General features: G+C 36.4%; 1 protein-coding gene across 1 annotated transcript in view; it reads left to right on the forward strand.

Moving 5' to 3' along the window:
- The window catches only part of USP6NL (USP6 N-terminal like), a 182,920-nt gene that overhangs the window by 68,293 nt on the left and 92,447 nt on the right, over positions 1-22,180 (forward strand). The gene's annotated exons all lie outside the window — the stretch shown is intronic.

Consider the following 22,180-nt stretch of genomic DNA (forward strand, 5'->3'; position numbering starts at 1 on the left):
CTCACACCTATTAATTAGTTATAAATTCTTTTGCTCCTCCTTGGTGTCACCCTAGATTGCATTATTCATCCTTGATTTATTAGAATATATAATAAATTAGCCCTGTTCCCCACTTCCCAGAAAAATCTAAGAACTTTAAAATACTTTAACTCCATTTATGTCTCACCTGCCTTTCATTATTCATATATGCTTTAATTCTCTATATATTTTAAGCCCCATGTTGGTAATATCCATACATTTACCTTTTGTTTTGCTCTTTGTTTCTTCCTTCATGTCTTCTGTTCTTCCACCAGGGCTCATACTCTTCTACCTGAAAAACTCCTTTTTATTATTTTAGTATATGGATGCTGACCATTAAGTCTGTCAGTTGTTGTTTGTCTGGAAATGTCTTAGTTTTGGATTCAATTTTGAAGGATGTTTTTTAAATTTCTTGAAATTCTCAGGTGCTGGTTATTTTCTTTCAGAACTTTAAAGGTGTTATTTCAGGGTCTTCTGACTTTTCAGAGTTTAGGTTTAGAAATTTGTTACAAGTCTAATTGCTGTGCCTTTGAAGGTTATCTGGTTTTTGTTGTCGTCGTTGTTTGTTTGTTTTTTTCCCTTCTTGATGCTTTTAAGGTTTCTTCTTTGTCTTTAGATTTCACAGGTTTTACTCTGATGTGTCCAGGTGTTTTTTCCTTTGTATGCATTTTGCTTGAGTTTGTGTTGCCTTTTGAATCTGTGGATTGCCATTCTTGCATATTAGCTCTTTAAAACTCTTTCTGCCCTATTATCTCTATCTTCCCTTTTGGGACTCCGATTACATGTATGTTAGACCATTTCCTGGTGTGTATATGTGTCCTATGCCCTTTCATGTATTTTCCATCCTTTTTTCTCTTCTTGTTTCAGTCTGTATATTTTCTACTGAGCTGTTTTCTAGATTATTAATCCTCTCTTTAGCTGTGTCTAGTCTACTGTTAAGCCTGGCTGTTGAATTTTTAATTCAGTGATTGTATTTTTCAGTCCTAGAATTTTCATAGGATTCTAAAAAAAAAAAAAAAAAAAAAAAAAAAAGAAAAGAAAAAAGAAAAGATTCCAAATCTTTGATGAAAATCTCCCATCTTGTTATCACTTTTCTGAAACATATTAATTACAGAATTTAAAAAAAATCTGTCTGATACTACAATATCTGTCTTACTTTGTAGGTCTTCCCTTCCCCTTTTTAGGGGTATTATTTCTTCATATACCTGCTAAGTTTTTATTAAATGGTAGCTATTATATATGAAAAATTTGTAGAGATTTTGGATAAACTTGTAGCTCTTGGCAGGCAGTTAGAGAAGAGGCAGAGCAACTTAGTCCATCATACTTGAGCTGTTTGAATTTTAGGATTTATAAGGACTTAACGTTTATTTCTAGATCTTCATGAATCCTAGGGTAGAGTAGTTCAGGGACCTCAGCTGGAAGTCCGTGGTGCCTACCAGGTTCCTGCCTCATTGATGGGTCCTGACTCCAGTTTTTGTCTTCTTAGGACTTTGAGACTGACAACAATTCTGTTTAGCTTTTTAACTGCTGTTGGTACTGTCTGCTTGGCAGTCTTTGATGCTTACGAATGGGCAAATGTATTGAGGAGTTAAGCAGCTGAAATTTTAGGTTGTCTTCTCTTTGTTTTTTTTCTCTGTGGGATCTTGGCCCTCAGGCCCTGGTTGTCCTAGTTACCCTGAACTCTAGTGTGAGATGGAGAAATGCTGATTTTCTGTCTCTTAGCGGTCTTAATCTGGGGTGGGCAGTATTTTTTGCTTTTTCTCTGGTACAAACAGTCCCCCTCCCCCCAAGCCACCCATCTTCCTTCATTTTTACTTTCTGTAATACAAATATGATGGCAGGAGATCTGGCAACCATCTTTGCACCATGAGGTGACTTTGAGGATATAGGTCTTAAAGAGGATGTGGGGAATAAAGATAGAAAGATTGAGGAGCCTGAATTCCTATTGCCTGTATAGAGTCCTCATATCAGACCTGGATGACTTAGTTCTAGATATCCTAGACATCAGGAAAGAAATCAACATCTTCTGTTGTTTTAGCCTTGCAATTTTAAGTTTTGTGATAATCCCAGATGAATTTAATACCGATTAATAAAATGAGGGTTCCCAGAATCAGTATAAGTATATATTCACATAACATACTAAGAGTCACTACTTCTCAGCCTTTTATTTAGTTGTGACATACATAGCAAGTGACATGCACTCAAGTGAGTAATCTTGTGGACAGGTCCTCTAATATATCTGGTGTTCTCGCCCAAATGCTATCACTTTAATTCCCACAGAAGGAAACATGAATATTCAAGTTAGTGAGAGGAGTGTTCCCATAAGGAAAGACTTGACAAATTCAAGTGTTGTTAGTTATTGTTATTGGCAAGTTACTTACCTACCACACTATCCCAGTAGACCATGTAGGGGGGATTACAGTACACTGTCTTGAAACAGTGTTTTCCTTCCATTCAACAAATATAATTCTGTGGATAAAATATGGTTGTAGACTAATGTGGTGGTGGGGGGAAATGAAAAAAGCAAGGGGTGATTGAAGAAAATATTCAGAAATTAGTGAGACATTACATGTAGAGGGATCAAAGAAAAAAATGGTAAAGGTGATTCCTAGCTTTTGAACTTAAAATCTGGATAGTAATGCTATTGGTACAGAAATAGGCAAACTAGGGAGGGGTTCCTTGAAAGGAAATAAATGTTTCATTACTTAAAATTAACAGTATGTTTAATTTAAGAAGTAATTCTTCCTCTTGGTATATATGAATTCTTTGCATAATGTGGATTGTATTACACTAGCATAAAAGAATTTTATCTCATTCCCACCCTAAAGAATATTGAAGGACTTTACCTAACCTCAGGTTGCAGCTGTTCTCTTACATATTCGGAAGCTGCTTCTATCCATAGACAGTATTTTAGGATCTAGTTTTAATACAATTTACGTTCGAATGTATGTGGTAGAACTATGACTCTATTGAAAACAGGAATTCAGCATAAAGCAGCATTATTTCCCTATTTTGACAAAGATTATAATTAGCATCTTGGTACTTGTAGTAGTATCTGTGCACATTTTTGAGGTATACACTTAAGAATGACTCACTATCTTGACTCACTTATTTAAGTTCACTGTCATTCAAAAGCTCTTTCATTCTGCTTTTCTTTTTCTGGCTTTTCTTTTTTCCCCAGTGAATAGAATTATTGTAATAAGTCTCACATTATTGCTGAATATAACCTTTGTTTTTTCTTAATTGGTGCGTATATGCCACGCCTCTAGGCATATTCAAAGCTTTTACTTTTGATGGCTGGCATTTTGCTGTTCAGTCTTGGCAGGAAGAATAGTGTCGTGAGAGCTAGTAGTGTAAGAATAGTGAGACAACAAGCTCACTTGTTAATAGAATGAATGTATAAATACTACATAATTTATGTTAGTGACCATATGCATCTTTTGTTTAGGAATGTACTATAAATTTAGTTGTAACCAATTAAAGCCTATTCCAGGAACTACCATCAGGCTTCATAATTGAGCTGGCCTGATTGTTTGAAAGAATATTTGATCAAACAAAATTCCAGGCGAATAATCTGAATAGTCCTTAGAGTTTATGATAGGATCCAACCAATAACTTGAGACTCAGTCCATTGTAGAAATTCAGTGAGTTTTGCTGCACTGCATATAAACATTAATATTTGGTTACTTGCACAAGATTTGGAGACATAGAGGCCTATTTGTGGTACCACTGCTTAATGGCTATATAGTCATTGTCCAATATTAACCTCTCCAAGTCTGTTTTCTCCTCTCCACAATGGTACCTGTGTCACTAGAGTTGCGATTTGGGATTAAATTAGAAAATTCTTGTTCTTTCATTTAGTCATTCAAGAAGTTTATTGAACCTCAGTTATGTGTCAGGTACTATGCTAGGCACTGGTTTATAGGGTGGTAAATAAGATGATGTGGACTGATCTGTGGGCTCAGTGGGGAAGACCGAAAACAAACAAGTAAACAAAGAAAATAATTATAAATTGTGGTATTTTCTGTGAAGAAGATACCAAGGTGCCATGAAAGAGAACAACCGAAGGAAGAACTCCCTGAAGAGGTAGCTCTTAGGTTGAGATGGGAAGAGTGTTAGCTGTGAGCCATATAAAGAGTGGGGAGAATTCCAGACAGACAGAATAGGAGAATGTGGGATGGCTCTGAGGCAAAATGAAAAAGGGGGATGCTGTGCTATTAAGAACTAAAATAAGGCCTGTGTGGTGGGAGTATTGTTGGCAAACGGTGAAAAGTGGGGTAAGTAGCTGTTCGTGATCCGTGCAGTGCCTAGCCGTGGTCCCTGATTGATGTTCGTTGCTATCATTGTTACAGTTATAATCATTTTTTACTTAGAGGTCACTTAAAAACTTGAAGGAAGCAAATAGCTTCCAAAGTAGATGCAACAAAGTCAGTGCATTGAAACTTGTGTTTGCTGTTTAGAGAGACCATTAGCTCCTCACTCAGAGTCTCTTGATTATTTTTCTCCATATTGCTCACATAAATTTGGTTATTTGATTTTATAACAGCCTAGAAATGGCAAATTGGGTATAAATTTAGAGATTCTCCCAAAACAGCAAGACATTTCAGTAATAAAAATAAAGCTCAAAGTGATTAGTGTTTGTTAAAAATGTGAGATTATGAAATCTTTTTTAAAAAGATTTATTGAGGTATAATTTGCGAACAATGAAGTTCATCCATTTGAAGCATGGAGCTTGATGAATTTTGATAATTTTATAAAGTCACGTCATTACCACCACATCTTGATAGAGAAAAGTTCCATCAAGAATTCTAAAAATTCTGGGGCACTGGGTGGCTCAGTCGGTTAAGCATCTCCCTTCAGCTTGTGATCCGGGAGTCCTGGGATTGAGCCCCACGTCGGGCGCCCTGCCCAGCGGGGAGCCTGCTTCTCCCTCTGCCCCTCCACTCACTTGTGCTTGCTCTCTCTGTCTCTCTCTCTCTCTGACAAATAAATAAAATCTTTAAAAATAAAAAAGAATTCTAAAAATTCTTGTTTTCTTATGTCTCTTTGCCCTACCACCAGCCTCACTTAGGCAGCCCCTAATCTGTTTTCTGTCACTATAATTTTATATTTTCCAGACTTGGGTATAAATGGAATTATATATTATGAGGCTTTTGTGTTGTATTTATGTTGCTGCATGTATTAGTAAATTTGTTCCTTTGTTTTGTTGGGTGGTATTCCAAATAGAGATTAACCATAACTTATCTGTTTGCCAGTTTATGGGAATTTGGGTTGGTTTCTTGCCTATTATGAATAATGCTTATATTAACATTCACATAAAATTCTTTATGAACATGTTTTCATTTTGGGCACCCAATCTAATAAAGATTTTCTCCTATATTTTCTTCTAGAAGTTTGATAGTTTTTGCTCATACATATAAATCTCTTGTTAGAGTAAGGCATTAGTTTCTAACAGGATACCTGGAGGCCAGCATAGAGGAAGTCTTGGCCAGCTATAGGGAAAATCAGAGGCCTGTCCTGGCAGCGGTCCACAAGAAGCCAGATTGATCCAGACAGGCCCAAGATGGTGGATGCCACATGACAGGAAACCCCTGACCACATAAGGAAGAAAAGGCAGGAAACCCTCTTCCAAGAAATCCCTGTCCCAAGTAATGAATATTCCACTCCCTAGTTAACAACTGTCAATAAAAGATGGAAACCCCAGGGTGTGCAGCTCTCTCTTGAACTTAACCACTCTCACATCTTGAGAGTATACTTTTCACTTTAATAAACTTTCCCGCTTGTGTCACTCGTCCACTGTGTTGCGTGTCTGTCCTTGAATTCTTTCTTGTGACAAGACCAGGAACCTTCGGTGACTCCTTTGAGGTCGGCTAAGTCAAGGCCCCAGGGCCCAGGGTCTCCCCATTTCACCCGACAAACATGGACTTATTTTAAGTTAATATTTGTGTACTGTGTGAGGTAAGAGCCAAAGTTTGTTTTTTTCCTGTATAGCTATCTAGTTATTCCAGCATCATTTATTGAAAAGATTTTTTCTCCATGAAGTATTTTGAAACCTTGAAACTATGAGATCTTGTCATCATTTGTAAGCATTTTCTTTCAACAAGAATTTAAGCCTGACAATAGAGTTTATTCAAATATAAATAAATCCATCTTGTAATCTTACTGATAAGTATGTATTTTAGGAGGCTGTGGGAATAATAATGAAAGGAACTGCTTTTCAGGGCTAATTCAAGTTAATAAAATGCTTGTTGCTAAGGTTCAGGTGCTGGTAACTTCTGAGGATTTGTAAAATGCTAAGGAATGAAATTCTGCGCCAAGTTAGTGATACATGATTATCTTTAGGAAAGTGAAGTAGAAAAATATTAGAGTAAAGGTGTGGTCTTCCTTACATTTGCAGACTTTAAAAGGGGACCTGGACCAATTAAAAAAACAAAAAAGGGAAAAAAAATCTACGGTGGGTACTGATTCTAAGAAGAAAAAAATGATGAAGGAATTTAGATTGAATAAATAAAAATATACATAGAAGCTGTTTAAGGTGCCCTCTGAGTTTAAGGATTTGAATGAAAGGTAGAAGAAAAGTCTTGTAACCAATAATGAATGAAAAAGAGTCGTGAGTACTTTACAAAATAGTGTCAGAAAGAATTGAGTGCAAATGAATTGACATCTGTGAACTGTGTGGAGTGTGATAAAAATACCTTAGAAGGCATAGTTTGATTCCTGGAAATCTGTAATGACCACATAGGCCTGCTATTCAGAGCCGGTCAGGTAATGTAAACATGAGAGAGAAAGAATATGTCCCAGACTCTTTTCTTCCATCTGCTTGTTTTGGTTTTTGGCTTTGTTTGTTTGTTTGTTAGAATGAACTTCAAACAGAAAAGAGAATAGAAATGAGAGGTAATTGAAAACCAGGGTAAGTTAGGGGATAACAACATCTTTTAAGTTCAGGTCTTTAGGATTCAATGAGTTATTGACTTAGACTATTTTGGAGTAATTGTAAATAATCTTTTAAGAGTAATAAAGTACAGAGAAGATACTTGAATCACAACTCAAAAGAGGAGCAAGGGTAGATTCTAGTAACTAGAAATAATTGAATTTCATAATAAGTGTAATCAGAATTGTAGCTTGGTTTTATTAATAATAGATTGTGAATGAATTTAAAAGGAAATGATGATCTTTAGGAGCTTTTCTGGGTATAATAAGAACAAACTAAAGTAAATTTCTTGTTTTGCTGTCACTGAATAGACATCCCAAGGAAATGTTGGAGATAGGTTTTGTTTTGTTTTTTCACATTTCTTCTTTTAAAAAATTATTGCGGGGGCAAAATTGGTACATAATGTTACGTAAGTTTTTTTTTTTCTTTAAACATTATGTAAGTTTTAGGTGTACGACATTATAATCACCATTATGATCACCACTAAAAGTCTAGTTACCATTTCTCACCATACAGGTGACCTCTTTCACTCATCTTGCCTGCCCCTCTGCCCTCCTCCTTCTCAGGTAACCACCACCAGTCTGTTCCCTCTATCTGTGAGTGTGTGTTAGTTTTGTTTTGTTTGTTTTTAGGTTCCATATATGAGTGAAATTATATGTATTTTTCTTTCTCTATCTGACTTATGTCACTTAGCAAAATATCTTCAGGATTCATCCATGTTGTTGCCTGTGGTGGGATTTCATTCTTCCTAATGGCTGAGTAGTAGTCCATTTTCTTTATTTATCCACTGGTGGACACTAAGGTTATTTTCATTTCTCAGCTATTGTAAGTAATGCTGCACCGAAAACAGGGGTGCGTATATCTTTTTGAATCAGTGTTTTTGTATCCTTCAGATAAATACCCAGAAGTGGAATAACTGGATCATATAGTAGTTTTATTCTTAATTTTTTGAGGAGCCTCTACAATGTTTCCGTAGTGGCTCAACCATTTACATTGTCATTATCAGTGCATGAGAGTTCCCTTTCTCTACATCTTCCCCATTACTTGTTATTTCTTGTCTTTTTGACACTAGCTATTTTAACCAGTGTGAGCTAATAGCTCATTGAGGTTTTGATGTACATTTCCCAATAAGTAGTGAAGTTGAACATCATTTCATGTGCCTGTTGGCCATTTGTGTGTCTTCTTTGGATAAATGTCTTTTTATACCCTTTGTCCATTTTTAAATTGGATTGTTTGTTTTTATGCAACTTAGTTATATAAGTTCTTTATATATTTTGGATACTAATCCCTTATTGGATATATGATTTGCAAAAATTTTCTCCCATTCAGTAGTTTGCCTTTTCATTTTGATGTTGGTTTCTTTTATTGTGCAGAAGCTTTTTAGTTTGAGGTAATTCCATTTGTTTATTTTTGCTTTTATTTCCCTTGAGTCACAGCCACAAAAAGTATCACTAAGACCAACATCAAGGAGTTTACTGTCTGTTTTCTTCTAGGAATTCTGTGGTTTCAGGTCTTGCATTCAAGTCTTTAATCCATTTTGAGTGAATTTGTGTGGTGTAAGAGAGTGGTCTGGTTTCATTCTTTTGCATGTGGTTGTCCAGTATTCCCAACACCATTTATTGATGAGACTGTCCTTTCTCCAATGTATATTCTTGGGTCCTTTGTCATAAATTAATTGTCCATATATGTGCGGGTTTAATGCTGGGCTCTGAATTATGTTCCATTGATTTGTGTGTCTGTGTTTATCCCAATACCATACTATTTTGATTACTGTAACTTTGTAGTATAGTTTAAAATCAGGGAGCATACCCCAGCTTTGTTTCTCTATGTCAAGATTGTTTGGCTTCAGGTGGTTATATACAAATTTTAGAATTATTTGTTCTAGTTCTATGGAAAATGCCATTGGAATTTTGAGAGGTGTTGCATTGAATCTGGGTAGTATGGACATTTTAACAATATGAATTCTTCTAATCCATGAGCAGGAATACCTTTCCATTTATTTGTATCTTCGTCAGTTTCTTTCATCAGTGCTCATAGTTTTCAACGTACAGGTTAAATTTCACCTGCTTGATTAAATTTATTCATAGGTATTTTATTCTTTTTGATGCAATTATAAATGGGATTGTTTTTTTAATATCACTTTCTGATAATTATTATTAGTGTATAGAAATGCCACAGATTTTTGTATGTTTATTTTGTATCCTGCTACTTTACTGAATTTATTAATTCCAAGAGTGGTTGTTTTTTTTTTAAAGATTTATTTATTTATTTTAGGGAGAAAGAGAGCATGTCTTAGCTGGGGGAGGGGGCAGAAGGATAAAGAGAGGGAGCGTCTCAAGCAGACTCTCTGTTGAGTGTGGATCACCACGTGGGGCTGGATCTCACAACACTGAGATCATGACCTGAGCTGAAATCAGGAGTTGGACACTTAACTGACTGAACCACCCAGGCATCCCAATTCCAAGAGGTTTTTTGTTTTTTGTTTTTTTTTAAGATTTTATTTATTCATTTGTCAGAGAAACAGAGTACAAGCAGGGAGAGTGGCAGACAGAGGGAGAAGCAGGCTCCCCACTGAGGAAAGAGCCCATCCCAGGACCCTGGGATCATGACTTGAGCCGAAGGCAGATGTTTAATTGACTGAGCCACTCAGGCATCCCTCCAAGAGTTTTTTGATGACATCTAGATGTTTTCTATATAGAGTATCAGGTTATCTAATAATAGTGACAGTTTTACTTCTTCCTTTCCTATTTGATTGCCTTTTATTTGTTTATTTATTTTTCTTGCCTAATTGTTATGTCTAGGATTTCTAATACTATTTTGAATAAAAGTAATGAGAGTGGGCCTCTTTGTCTTATTTCTGATTGTAGAGGAAAAGCTTTTAGCTTCTCACCATTGAGTATGATGTTAGCTGTGGGTTTGTCATATATGGCCTTTATTATGTTGAGGTCCATTGCCTCTATATCCACTTTGCTGCAGAGTTTTTTTTTTTGTTTTTTTAAGATTTTATTTACTTATTTGACAGAGAGAGAGAGACAGCCAGCGAGAGAGGGAACACAAGCAGGGGGAGTGGGAGAGGAAGAAGCAGGCTACCAGCAGAGGAGCCTGATGTGGGGCTCGATCCCAGAACGCTGGGATCACGCCCTGAGCCAAAGGCAGACACTTAATGACTGAGCCACCCAGGTGCCCCATGCTGCAGAGTTTTTCATTGTAAATGGATATGGAATTTTGTGAAATCATTTTCTGTATCTATTAGTGACTGTGGGGTTGTTATCTTTCATTTTGTTAATGTTGTGTATCATGCTGATTGGTTTGTGGATGTTGAACCATCCTTGCATCCTTGGAATAAATTCCACTTGACCGTGGTGTATGATCCTTTTAATGTATTGTTGAATTTGATTTGCTCATTTTGTTGTGGATTTTTGCATCAGTTCGTATCAATGCTGTTGGCTTGTAATTTTCTTTTGTTGTGTCCTTGTCTAGTTTTGGTATCTGGGTAATGGTTGTCTCATAAAATGAGTGTAGAAGGAAGTATTCCCTCCTCTTCAGCTTTTTGGAAGAGTTTGAGAAGGGTAAGTATTAAATCTTTAAATGTTTGATAGAATTTATCAGTGAAGTCATCTGGTGCTGGACTTCTGTTTGTTGGGAGATTTTTGATGACTGACTCAATTTCCTTACTAGTAATTAGTCTATTTAGGTTTTCTATTTCTTCAGTATTCAGTCTTGGAAGATTACATGTTTCTAGGAATTTATCCATTTCTTCTACGTTGTCCAGTTTGTTCATGTATAATTGTTCCAGTAGTGTCTTATGGATATTTTGAGTTTTTGTGGTCTCAGTTGTAAGTTTTCCTTTGTTGTTTTTTATTTTGTTTGTTAGAGCCCTCTCTTTTTTCTTGGTTAGTCTAGCTAAACATTTGTTAATTTTGTTTATTTTTTCAAAGAACCAGCTTTTAGTTTCATTAATTTCTTTTCTTTTTTTTTTTTTTTAGTTTCTATTTTATTTATTTCTGCTCTAATCCTTATTTTATTCCCTTACTGACTTTGGGCCTTTTTTGTTTTTTTTTTTTCTTTTCTCTCTGGCTCCTTTAGGTGTTAAGTTAGATTAGTTATATAAGATTTTTCTTGTTACTTGAGGTAGGCCTGTATTGCTACAATATACCCTCTTAAAACCATTTTTTGCTGCAGTCCAAAGATTTTGATATGTTGCATTTGTTTTAATTTGTCTGTAGGTGTATTTTTTATTTCTTTGATGACCATATGTTGTTCACAACATGTTTAATTTCTAAAATTTTTGTGGTTTTTCCAGTTTTCTTTTTGTAGTTGATTTCTATCATTGATTTATATCATTGTGGTTGGAGAAGATGCTTGAGATGACTTCAGTCTTCTTGAATTTACTGAGACTTGTTTTGTAGCCTAGCATGTGATCGGTTTTGGAGAGTGTACCATGGGCACTTGAGAAGACTGTGTATTCTTTTGCTTTGAGATGCAATGTTTGGTATATGTCTGTTAAGTCCATCTGGTCTGACATTTCTTTTTTAATTTTTTGTTTGGATCTATCTATTAATGTAAATGAGATGTTAAAGTATGCTACTTTGTCAAATGTCAGTTTCTCCTTTTAGGTCTGTTGATAATTTGGTTTATATATCTTGGTTGTGTGAAGATACTGTTGCATGCATATGTACTTGTAAATATGTCTTCTTGTTGGATTAATTACTTTATCATTATGTAATGGCCTTCTTTATCTACTATTACAGTCTTTGTTTTAAAGTCTATTTTGTCTCCTATGGGTATAGCTACTCCAGCTTTCTTTTCATTTCCATTTGCATGGAATATCTTTCTCTATCCCTTCACTTTCAATCTGTGTGAGTCTTTCTGATGTGAGTCTCTTGCAGGCAGCATATAGGTGGGTCTTGTTTTTTAATCCTTTCAGCTAATCCATGTCTTCTGGTTGAAGAGTTTCATCCATTTACATTTAAAATAATTATTGATAGAGATATACTTATTGCTTTTTTGTTTATTGTTTTCCAGCTGTTTTCATAAGTCCTCTCTGTTTCTTTTGTTTTTTCTTTCTCTTCCTCAGTGGTGTGATGGCTTTCTTTAGTTTTATGTTTAGATTTCTTTGTTATTTTCTTTTGTGTATTTGCTATAAGTTTTTGCATTGTGGTTACTGTGAGGTTCACATATAACTTCTTATGTGTATATAGTTTGGTTTTAGTTGATAACAACTTAAATTTGAGTACATTCCAAAACTATACTTATTTCTCCATGCCTCCCACATTTTATATCTTTGGTCATATTTTAGCTCTTTTTATATATCTCTTAAGTAATTACTGTAGTTTTAGTTATTTTTACTACTTTTATCTTTTAGACTTCAAACTTGCTGTATAAATGACTTATCCGCTACCTTTACTATATATTTACCTATGTTCTAGCAAGATTTTTACTCTTGGATGTTTTCTTGTTATTAAGTAGTGTCATTTCTTTTTGGTTTAGGGAACTCCCTTTAACATTTCTTATAAGGCCAGTTTAGTGGTGATGAACTTCTTTAGCTTTGGTTTATTTGGAAAATGCTTAATCCTTCATTTCTGAATGATAATCTTGCCAGATAGAGAGTTCTTGGTTGGAAGTTTTTCCATTTTAGCATTTTTAATATGTCATGCCACTCTCTTCTGGCCTGCAGAATTTCTGCTGAAAAATCTGATGTAGCCTTATGGGATTTCCCTTGTATCTAATTAAGATTTTCTCTTTTATCTTTTAACTTTTACCATTTTAATTAGAACATGTCTTAATATGAATCACTTTGGATTCATCTTTTTTGGAACTGTTTGGGCTTCCTGGACTGTGTGTCCATTTCATTCTTCAGAGTAGGAAAGTTTTTAGCTATTATTTCTTCAGGTAAGTTTCCTGTCCCTTTCTCTTGCTCCTCTCCTTCCAGGACCCCTATAATGTGACCTGATGTTATCCCAAAAGTTCCTTAGGTTATCTTTGTTTTTTAAAAATTCTGTTTTCTGGGGCGCCTGGGTAGCGCAGTCGTTAAGCGTCTGCCTTCTGCTCAGGGCGTGATCCCGGCATTCCGGGATCGAGTCCTACATTGGGCTCCTCCGCTGGGAGCCTGCTTCTTCCTCTCCCACTCCCCCTGCTTGTGTTCCCTCTCTTGCTGGCTATCTCTATCTCTGTCAAATAAATAAATAAAATCTTTTAAAAAAATTCTGTTTTCTTCTTGATGCTCTGCCTGGGTGAGTTCTGTTGCTTGTTTTCTAGTTCACTGACTCAATATTTGCTCCTTCCAGTTTGCTTTTGAACTCCTAGAATTTTTCAGTTCAGTTAATATATTCTTCAGCTGTGTAGCTTTTGTTTCATATTTACTTACATTTTTTTGTCTGTTTGTTGAGGATCTCACTGTCTTCATTCTTCTCCTGAGTACAGTAAGCATCTTTATGATCATTAGGTAGTTTGCTTATCTCCATTTCATTAATGTCTTTGCCTGATGTTTCTTTTTTCTTGTTCTTTCTTTGGAGCATATTCCTTTGTCTCTTCATTTTGCCTCTTTGTGTTTGTTTCTATGTCTTAGACAAATCAACTGCCTTTCCCAGTCTTGAAGGAGTGGCCTTGTGTAGGAGATTTCATGTGGAGCCCAGAAGTACAATCCTGTCTCACCAGCAGATCTTGACACCCAAGGGGTGTTCCCTGTGTGGGCTGCATGCACTCATCTCATGTGGCATGGGGGCGGGGGAAAAGCTAGCACCTGGCCCAGCTGTGACTTGCTGGCTGTGCTGTGTGGACGAGTGGGTTTTCAGCTGGGTGCCCCACTGGCTCTAACAGGTTAGAGAGATAGTTCCGAAATGGAGCCTGCCAGTTCTGACATTAGCAAGGTAGGATGAGGTTGTAAAAATGCACCACCTACTAGTGTCTCCATCCCCGGAGAAAGCCTCAGTGGTTTCCTGCCTGTACAGCAAGTGTTTTAACATTAATAAGTGGGTCTCCACATATGATCTAGGTACTTTTCAGACTGATATTGTTTACACTGGGTCCTGTGGTGAGTGAGTCTGTATGACAGCTCCTTAAGAGTGGGTTCTCCATTCCCTACAAGTTTAATGGCTTTCCTGGAGGTATTCCTTATTGGTTTTCAAAGCCCAGTTTTTAGGAGCTTCTTCTCTCATTCAGGGTCTAAGTGTTGGGTGCCTGATATAGAGCACACTCACTTGTGAGGGAAAACTTCCCTCACTTGTGAGGGAAAACTTCTTTGTTCGTGAGATCCCTCCTGATTGTGCCTGGGGTGTGTTTTTGCTTTGCTTTCCTTGCCTCTTTCTTTCTTCCTTCTTCCTTTCTTCCTTCTCTTCTTTCTCTTCCTTCTATTCTTTCCTTCTCTTCCCTCCCTTTCTTTCCCTCCCTTCCCTCCCCCCACCCCNCTTTCCCTTTCCTATCCTTGATGCTGTCCTTTGTTGCGGAGGCTCCTTTCATCCGTTTTTCTGGTCTTTCTCAGAGCAAATTATTCCATATGTAGTTGTATATTTGTTGTATCTATAGGAAGGAGTGAGTTCAGGATCTTACCGCGTTGCTGTCTTGAGCCCAGCCCACCAAGAGATAGGTTTTATTTGGGTGTTAGAAATGTATTTGATAAAGGCTTCTATGATGCCACCACAGACTACGAGAAGTGATAGGTCTTGTAAGGATTTTATATTTGATTGATGGATCATATTTAAGTCAATTTATTCATGTCAGAGTCAAGGTCTTTGCTAATATGTCCTAGGATCTTAACTTATTCTCCAGTTTTTCAGTGGCCAGGATGAAAATTTCATTGTAATCATTGGGTTTGTGAAGGAAGAGAGTACAGTGTTGATAGAGATAGCTAAAGTAAGGTTATGAAATTAAGATTTGCCAAGATCTTTTCAGGCTAGAATAACAGACCAAAGTGAAAACAGGATTAAATATGATAAAATGTCATGTTCTACACTGTGATTGAGGTAGCCCCTAAGAGAGGACTGAGATATTTCCATTAAGTGTATGCCAAATACGAGCTCATCAAATTGACTACCAGCCAGGAAAGAAAAGTGAACTTAGGTGCAGATCAAGAAAGGTAATAGAGCTGTTGTTTTCCTCACATCAGACCTGGTCTGGGATTTTATGTTGAATTTGGGTGTCACATTTCAAAGGGGACTTTAATAAAATGTCATGTGTTGAACAGTGTGACTATCTTAGTGATTTGTATTTATAGGCTTATCATGTGGAAAAGCCTAATTTTGTTTGGAGTTGAAAGGATGACATTTCTAATAATAATCAGAACATTCAAGATGGAATGGACTGACTTGTGAGTTTGGGAAATTTTCATCTCTGGAGGCATTAAAGGAGAAATCCTGTGACAACTTATTAAGAATGTTATTGAGGGGATACTAACATTGGTGGGAAGTTGAACTAGATACACTGGAAGGTCCTTTACAATTCCTTTGACTTTTTTTTTTTTTCACTTTAATTTTTCTGATACCTCCACAGTCAAGTTTTATCAATCTTGTCCTTAAAACTTTATTAACAGTAAATACCCTATCTTATATGGCACTAAAAGTTATAAAATACTTTTATGAGCCTGATTAAATGTGATGTTCACAAGTATTCTACAAGTTGGGCAGGAGATGTTTTACAGTTTTTAAGCAGCTGTATCTTAATGATTGAGAGTGTGGCTTCTGGATCCCAGACCATCTGGGCTCTGCCACCTGCCGTGAGACCTTTGAAAACATGTGCCTCTCTTTCCTCATCTGGAGTGTGGTGATATATTATTCTCTCTCTCTGTGGTGTCTGCGCCATAGGGTTGTTTGAGTTTATGATCACATGCTTGAGAATATATGCTTAGAATAGTATCTGATATGTAGCAGACATTTAGTTAATGTTAGCTGGTGCCCTTGTTGTCATTATTTCTCTTTTACAGGTGAAGAGACCAATGCTCATGCAGTTTGTAATTTGCCCAAGTTTACATCAGTAATAAGTGGTAAAGCAGTTATTAAGAATTCTGTTGAGTTAAAAAATCGGAAATGGAGTGAAATTACTGGTATATGGATTAATTTTGCATTAATTTGTGTAAGAGTATTTCATTTTAATTTGTTAAATGAATCTATCAGACTGCTGTGAAGCTATTATTACAGATTTTGGGGAAAGCTTTGTTTTGCCTATGTTTACATTTATACACACATTCCAGGCATAATTCAGTGGGAAAACACTTTCTTCATGTTGTAAATAAAGATAACCATACTTTCCAAAAGATTTATGGTACTTGATAGCATTTAAAAGGAAGTAGGCAATTAACTCTGGTTTGTGTTGGCATTGCAGTATACTTGCCAAGCAATTTGAGCTTCTGATTTCTAGATGTGTCATTATTTTCTAGAGGGATATAAGTCAAACTGAAGGCATCTCCTAGAAGAAAAGTCCAAATTGGCTCTCGTTTATAGTGTTGAAATAAACAAAAATGGTTTCACTAAAATTCTGTTCTATCTTTAGATGACCACCTCTAATAATTAATTCATTAGATGCTCTGTGGTTTTCTAGTCGTGTTAGAACATTTTGCATGGTGCAGTAACACAGTTGTCCCCTGCAGATTGTGTGATGCGCTTTAAGAAAGATTGTTACTTTTGTCTTTCTCTTCTTGCTGGTAAGGTCCTGTGGGGAACACATCTCTTAAGGTAATGATTCTTTTACTCATTTACAAGGTTGTAAACATCTTGAGGGCAGATAGGGTGTCTTAATAATCTGTGTTTCTCAGCACTTGCAAAGAGCCTTTGTCCACATTGAGTTTGTGCAATTGTCAAAGCATTGATGGTTTTATTGGAAGCCAAAGAACTCATTAGATTGGCTGTATTGAAAATGGTCAGTTAAAGTAACTTACTATTCACAAGGATAGTAATGTAATCCGTTTATCAGCAAGTTTATTGAAGTTATGTTCTTCAAAAGAACTGCTGTTGGCAAAACTGCATTTGAGAAGATCAGTGTCATATGAAAAAAAAGTTTAAGGGAAAAAAATACCCTCTAAAATGCTTTAAAGGCATTTCAAGAACACAATAAATGAAAGTTCTAGGAGACATCCATTTCAAAAACAACCTAGATTTGTCAGCAATAAAAATCCCATTGAGTAAGTAAGTGAATTGGTTAGGAAAGTTGAAGTGTGATCTGCTTGAGGCAGATTTTTGTGTAAATTTTGTTATTTGGCTTGTACTTTTTTTTTTTAAAGTAAGCTCTATGCCTAACATGGGGCTCGAATTCATGACCCCGAGATCAAAAGTTGCATGCTATACTAACTGAGGCAGCCAGAGACACCCAGGGTGGTATATTTATTTTTAAGGTGTTTGAACTAGCCTGTAATAGCCTAAAATTTAATGACTCTAGCATTTGTATTATCCTTTGTTTAATTTTTGCCGTTCTCAGTAAAATATTGGCTGTTTCACAAATCATTGTGTTGTATAAAGACATGTTTCCCTGGGCCTGGTTTTCTATTCATATATTGAGAAGGATAGGATATAGATTCTTTTTTTTAAATCCTTTTTTTTTTTTTTTAAGATTTTATTTATTCATTCGACAGAGATAGAGACAGCCAGGGAGAGAGGGAACACAAGCAGGGGGAGTGGGAGAGGAAGAAGCAGGCTCATAGAGGAGCCTGATGTGGGGCTCGATCCCATAACGCTGGGATCACGCCCTGAGCCGAAGGCAGAGGCAGACGCTTAACCGCTGTGCCACCCAGGCGCCCCCAGGATATAGATTCTTATTTTTCCTCTTTCTCCCATCCAAGTACTAACCAGGCCCGATCCTCTTTCTGCACCATCACAGGCCCCCTGCCCTGATGGCCTGCTAGAGGAGAAAGTGCTAATTGGTTTTCTTGTGGTTATGGGAAGGAAATGGTTCCGCACTTGACGTAGTTTTTATCTCTTTGAATTTACGTTCTTCCTTTCCTTCTTTAGAACACGAGGGAAAACTGGAAGAGGAAGGCATTCTATCAGAAAGGCTGAAGTGGCCCTGTACTTGACACTCCCTATGTTTCAGGTCCCTGCAGGCCAGAAGAAGGGTGTGGGAGAGAAGGGAACAGTTGCTTGTGTAGGGGGAGTTATGCTGGAGTAGTATGAAACCGTAACCTTTTCCTGAGGAGAGATTTTTCTCCTAACATTAATTATCTTTACAATTGTTAATGTTTTTTAATCTTTTGATAAGGTGGCACATGTACCTGGTAAACAACTCAAGATGTACTAAAGGATATCCATTGAAAAATAAGTGTCCTTTCCATTCACTGAAACCTAGCTTTAACCTCCCCGGGACAACGACTGTTAATTTTGTGTATTTAGGTGCATCCCTAACCCCTAACAGGGTGTTATATGCACTATTCTGAACTTTGTCCTTTTTTCCCCCCCCTATTTCCAGTGTATCTTGGAAATGAAATGAAGCCAAAGTATGTAATTCTACATCATGATTTTTAATAGCTGAATTGATGGACATTTATGTTATTTCCAGTCTTTTTTGATGGCTTGTGAAGTTGGTCACACTTATTTTCTTGTAAAAGAGGAATTGGGGTGGCTGTTATAAATGTATTCTGTAACTTCAGATGGTATGCTCAATGAGTAGGAAGGAGACAGTGCTTTCTAAGAAATGTTTTCCTCAATGAGAAGGATGGCAGGTCTTTTATGTAAAATGTGTTTTTATAATCAATTTCCTTGAAATATGGTGATATTTCATGTGGAAATTGGTATAACTCATCAGGTACAGCATTCTCAAAGAGTTTTTTTCCCTACTTAATCATGTCTTTGAGTTTTACTCTTTAACTGCTGTATATAAATTCATTTAGAGTCTGATGGAACCTGTATATAAGTTTTTGGCCATGTAATTGAAAGTGAGACATTGCGATAGGGATGATAAATATAACAGTAAAGAAACCTAAGTTGGAATTTTCAGGATATCCAGACAAAGTGTCATCTGGAGCCCAGTGGCAGCCCTTTGCTCTTCTTTCATGGGTTGGTTGCATCTAAGATTATATAATAGAGATAGGGGAGAATTATTTTGATGACTATAGATAACTTTCTTTAAAAAATATTTTATAGATTTCCATCTAAAACCTTGTAAGAAAACTGGGGAACAAGTTTGTTTTCCAGGCAGTATTCTATTTTATTAAAAAGCTTAAAATGTGTCTGGGGAAAAATGTTTTTAAATTTTTGACTATGTTATTAATATGATCTGTCTTTATATTAAAATATGATTTATAATAAAAGTAATATATGCTTATTAATGACCATGTAGAAAAAAATACACAAGTGTAAGAAGAAAATAAAATTATCTGTAGTTCCTTCTCTCAGACGTTAAGATGTTTGTTAATATTACAGTGCATGTCATTCTTGTCTTTTTTTTTTTTTTTAAGATTTTATTTTTAAGTAATCTCTACACCGAACCTGGGGCTCGAACTCACAACCCCGAAAGCAAGAGTCGCATGTGACTGAGCTTATTCTTGTCTTTTTTCTGTTCATGGTTTTTTTTGTTTGTTTGTTTGTCTTGTTTTCCATGGTAGTTGATGATTTATTGTTTTATTGTTTGGTATTAAAGTAACTTTAGTCTTTAGTTCTGGAGAAATGTATCATTTAAGACCTCTGTAGATCGGACCTGGAGGGTTTATGCTGTGTTACTGTAGCAAATCAGAAGTACTTCCCAAATATTACCTGCTTTCTTTTTGAGGCCACTAAATTTTGTGTTTTGCTTTGGCTTTATTTCACTCCCACCATGGGATTTGGTGTTTGTGAAATGAGTAGAGAAAAACGAAGCTACTTTGATAGGCACTAGCTAGACATCTAGGCTCACTCGTTAGCCAGGTGACCCACTTTCGTACACACAGTCCATGATTCAGATTCATGCCTAAGGAAAATTACCAACTGTTACATGTGATGACCTTAAGCAGTGTTGAAACTGATGAAACATTAAAAATTTCAAATGCCAGTGATTAGAGCTGGAGTGTTTTGTAAACTATTTATGTACTACAAATTGCCAGTAATAGGTGTGTTGGAAATGTTGTTTTTTACAGTTTGATATAATTTGGAATTAATCTTTATACTGAAGAACCTATGTGTTGTACTTGGGGAAAAAAAGATGTAGTCAGAAGGGCTGGAAAAAAAATAAATATAGGACTGGGTTATATTGAATAGAGGGTATAAATCAAAGACAACTAAACACCCTTGGCAGGGAGCCCATGTTTCCCTGCTCCCTTCCTGGGTCTGGTGATTGGCAGCTGGTAAAGCATTAAAAAAGAAAAAGAAAAAGAAAAAAGAGGTTTAATTGTATCAGTATTGAGCTGTTCCACTTTAACATTTAGAAAATTTTACTTGCGGGGCTCCTGGGTGGCACAGCGGTTAAGCGTCTGCCTTCGGCTCAGGGCGTGATCCTGGCATTATGGGATTGAGCCCCACATCAGGCTCCTCCGCTATGAGCCTGCTTCTTCCTCTCCCACTCCCCCTGCTTGTGTTCCCTCTCTCGCTGGCTGTCTCTATCTCTGTCGAATAAATAAATAAAATCTTAAAAAAAAAATTTTACTTGCTTTTTTGTAATAATCACAAACGAGGAAAATGCATTTTATATGCGTTAAACTCAATGGCAGCTTTCTGGTATCAGTGGAAGGAAACTTTGAGAACTTGGGTATCTGTGCACAGGAATAAGTAATTCTGCGAAGTCATTTTCAGATCTAGGAAGATTTTTCCTTTTATTGGAGGAGGATATTCACTCGCAGAAACACAATCAGCACACGTAGGTTTGAGCCCACTGACTCAGCTTCCCCACTTCCTGGTTATGGTGCATTAGTGTCTTGGTAGCTTATACCTTATTAATTTACAGATATGCAGACATATTCTCTTTCTCTCTTCACTTTTGTGGCATGATTGGCAGGAGGATAGGCTTTTAGCCTTCCAGATAATGAGTTCGTATTGAGGCTTTGACCTGTAACGTAGCTTTAGACAAGTTGCTTGACCTCTTAAGTTTCATTTTCTCATCTGTAAAATAGAAATGACAATAGGACTGTTCGAACATTCAGTGAGATATTGTATGTACCTAGCACAGTGCTCGGTGAGTAATAAAAGCTCAATAACACGAGCTCTTAATAGGCTCGTTCTTCTCCCTTCCTGAGCAACCTTCATTTGTGCTACAGCTTCTGGCCAGTTTTCTCTTCAAAAACACCTCCTTGGCTTCCTGTTGACTGGGGGGCATTTCCTTGGCCTCTTGCCCTGATTTAATGCTACTTTGAGGATCCCTTTTGACAGATTATCTTGACAAACCTTTGTTCATTTGCTTGCCATTTCATTTATTCAAAGATGACGTGGAGTGATTATGAGTACTCTGGGGCCCTATTACCTTAGTCCCAGTGCCACTTCTAGAACTTCAGAGCTGTGTGATCTTGCAAGTTAATTAACCTAACAATTTTCTTGTCTGTGAAATGAACAATAATGATACCTATCTCATTTTTGGATGTGAGGTCATTACATGAAATAACATACATAAGATGTTTGTATTGTGCAGAAGAAATGCTCGCTGTTATTATGAGCCAGACTTAGTTGGTATTTATTTTATCTAGTCTCCTGATCAGTGACTTTCATATGTGTATAGCATTTTTGATGTTTGTTATATAAAATAAATCTCACTTATACAAGGCACCCCAACACAACATTATTGGTATAATAACAGTAACAATGTAAAGAATACATGTTATATTAAACACACATACAAATATGAGATATGCATATATGATGTTCTTAGGATTTGTTAGGGGAGGTGGTGAATGCAGCTCCATTTTATGAGAATTATGTGGTGCTGTGCTTGGAACTTAGGGCATGTTTTAAAACAAAATTATTTGAATGAATGACAGCTTCAGTGTGATATGAACATTTATATTTATTATATTTATTATTTCCCAAGCTGCTGGCTTTTGCCTTTTGCTTTTGCTGGCCTTACATTCTTTTTTTTTTTTAAGTAGTGTCCATGCCCAGCATGGAGCCCAATGCAGGACTTGAACTCACAACCCTGAGATTAAGACCTGAGCTGAGATCAAGAGTTGGATCCTCAACTGACTGAGCCACCTAGGCACTCCTCAATGGCCTTGTATTCTGATTTGAACCTAAGAGCCATTCAGGGACAAAATAATACTTGCACTGTCATACTTAAAAAAAAAAAAAAGTATTAATGCAATTCTTTCTGTGTGGTAGTTTGTTCTAGGTGATACTGAGTTCTTGTTTTAGTATG

Source organism: Ursus maritimus, unplaced genomic scaffold (genome assembly GCF_017311325.1).
Source record: "Ursus maritimus isolate PB19 unplaced genomic scaffold, ASM1731132v1 scaffold_31, whole genome shotgun sequence".
NCBI lineage: Eukaryota > Metazoa > Chordata > Mammalia > Carnivora > Ursidae > Ursus > Ursus maritimus.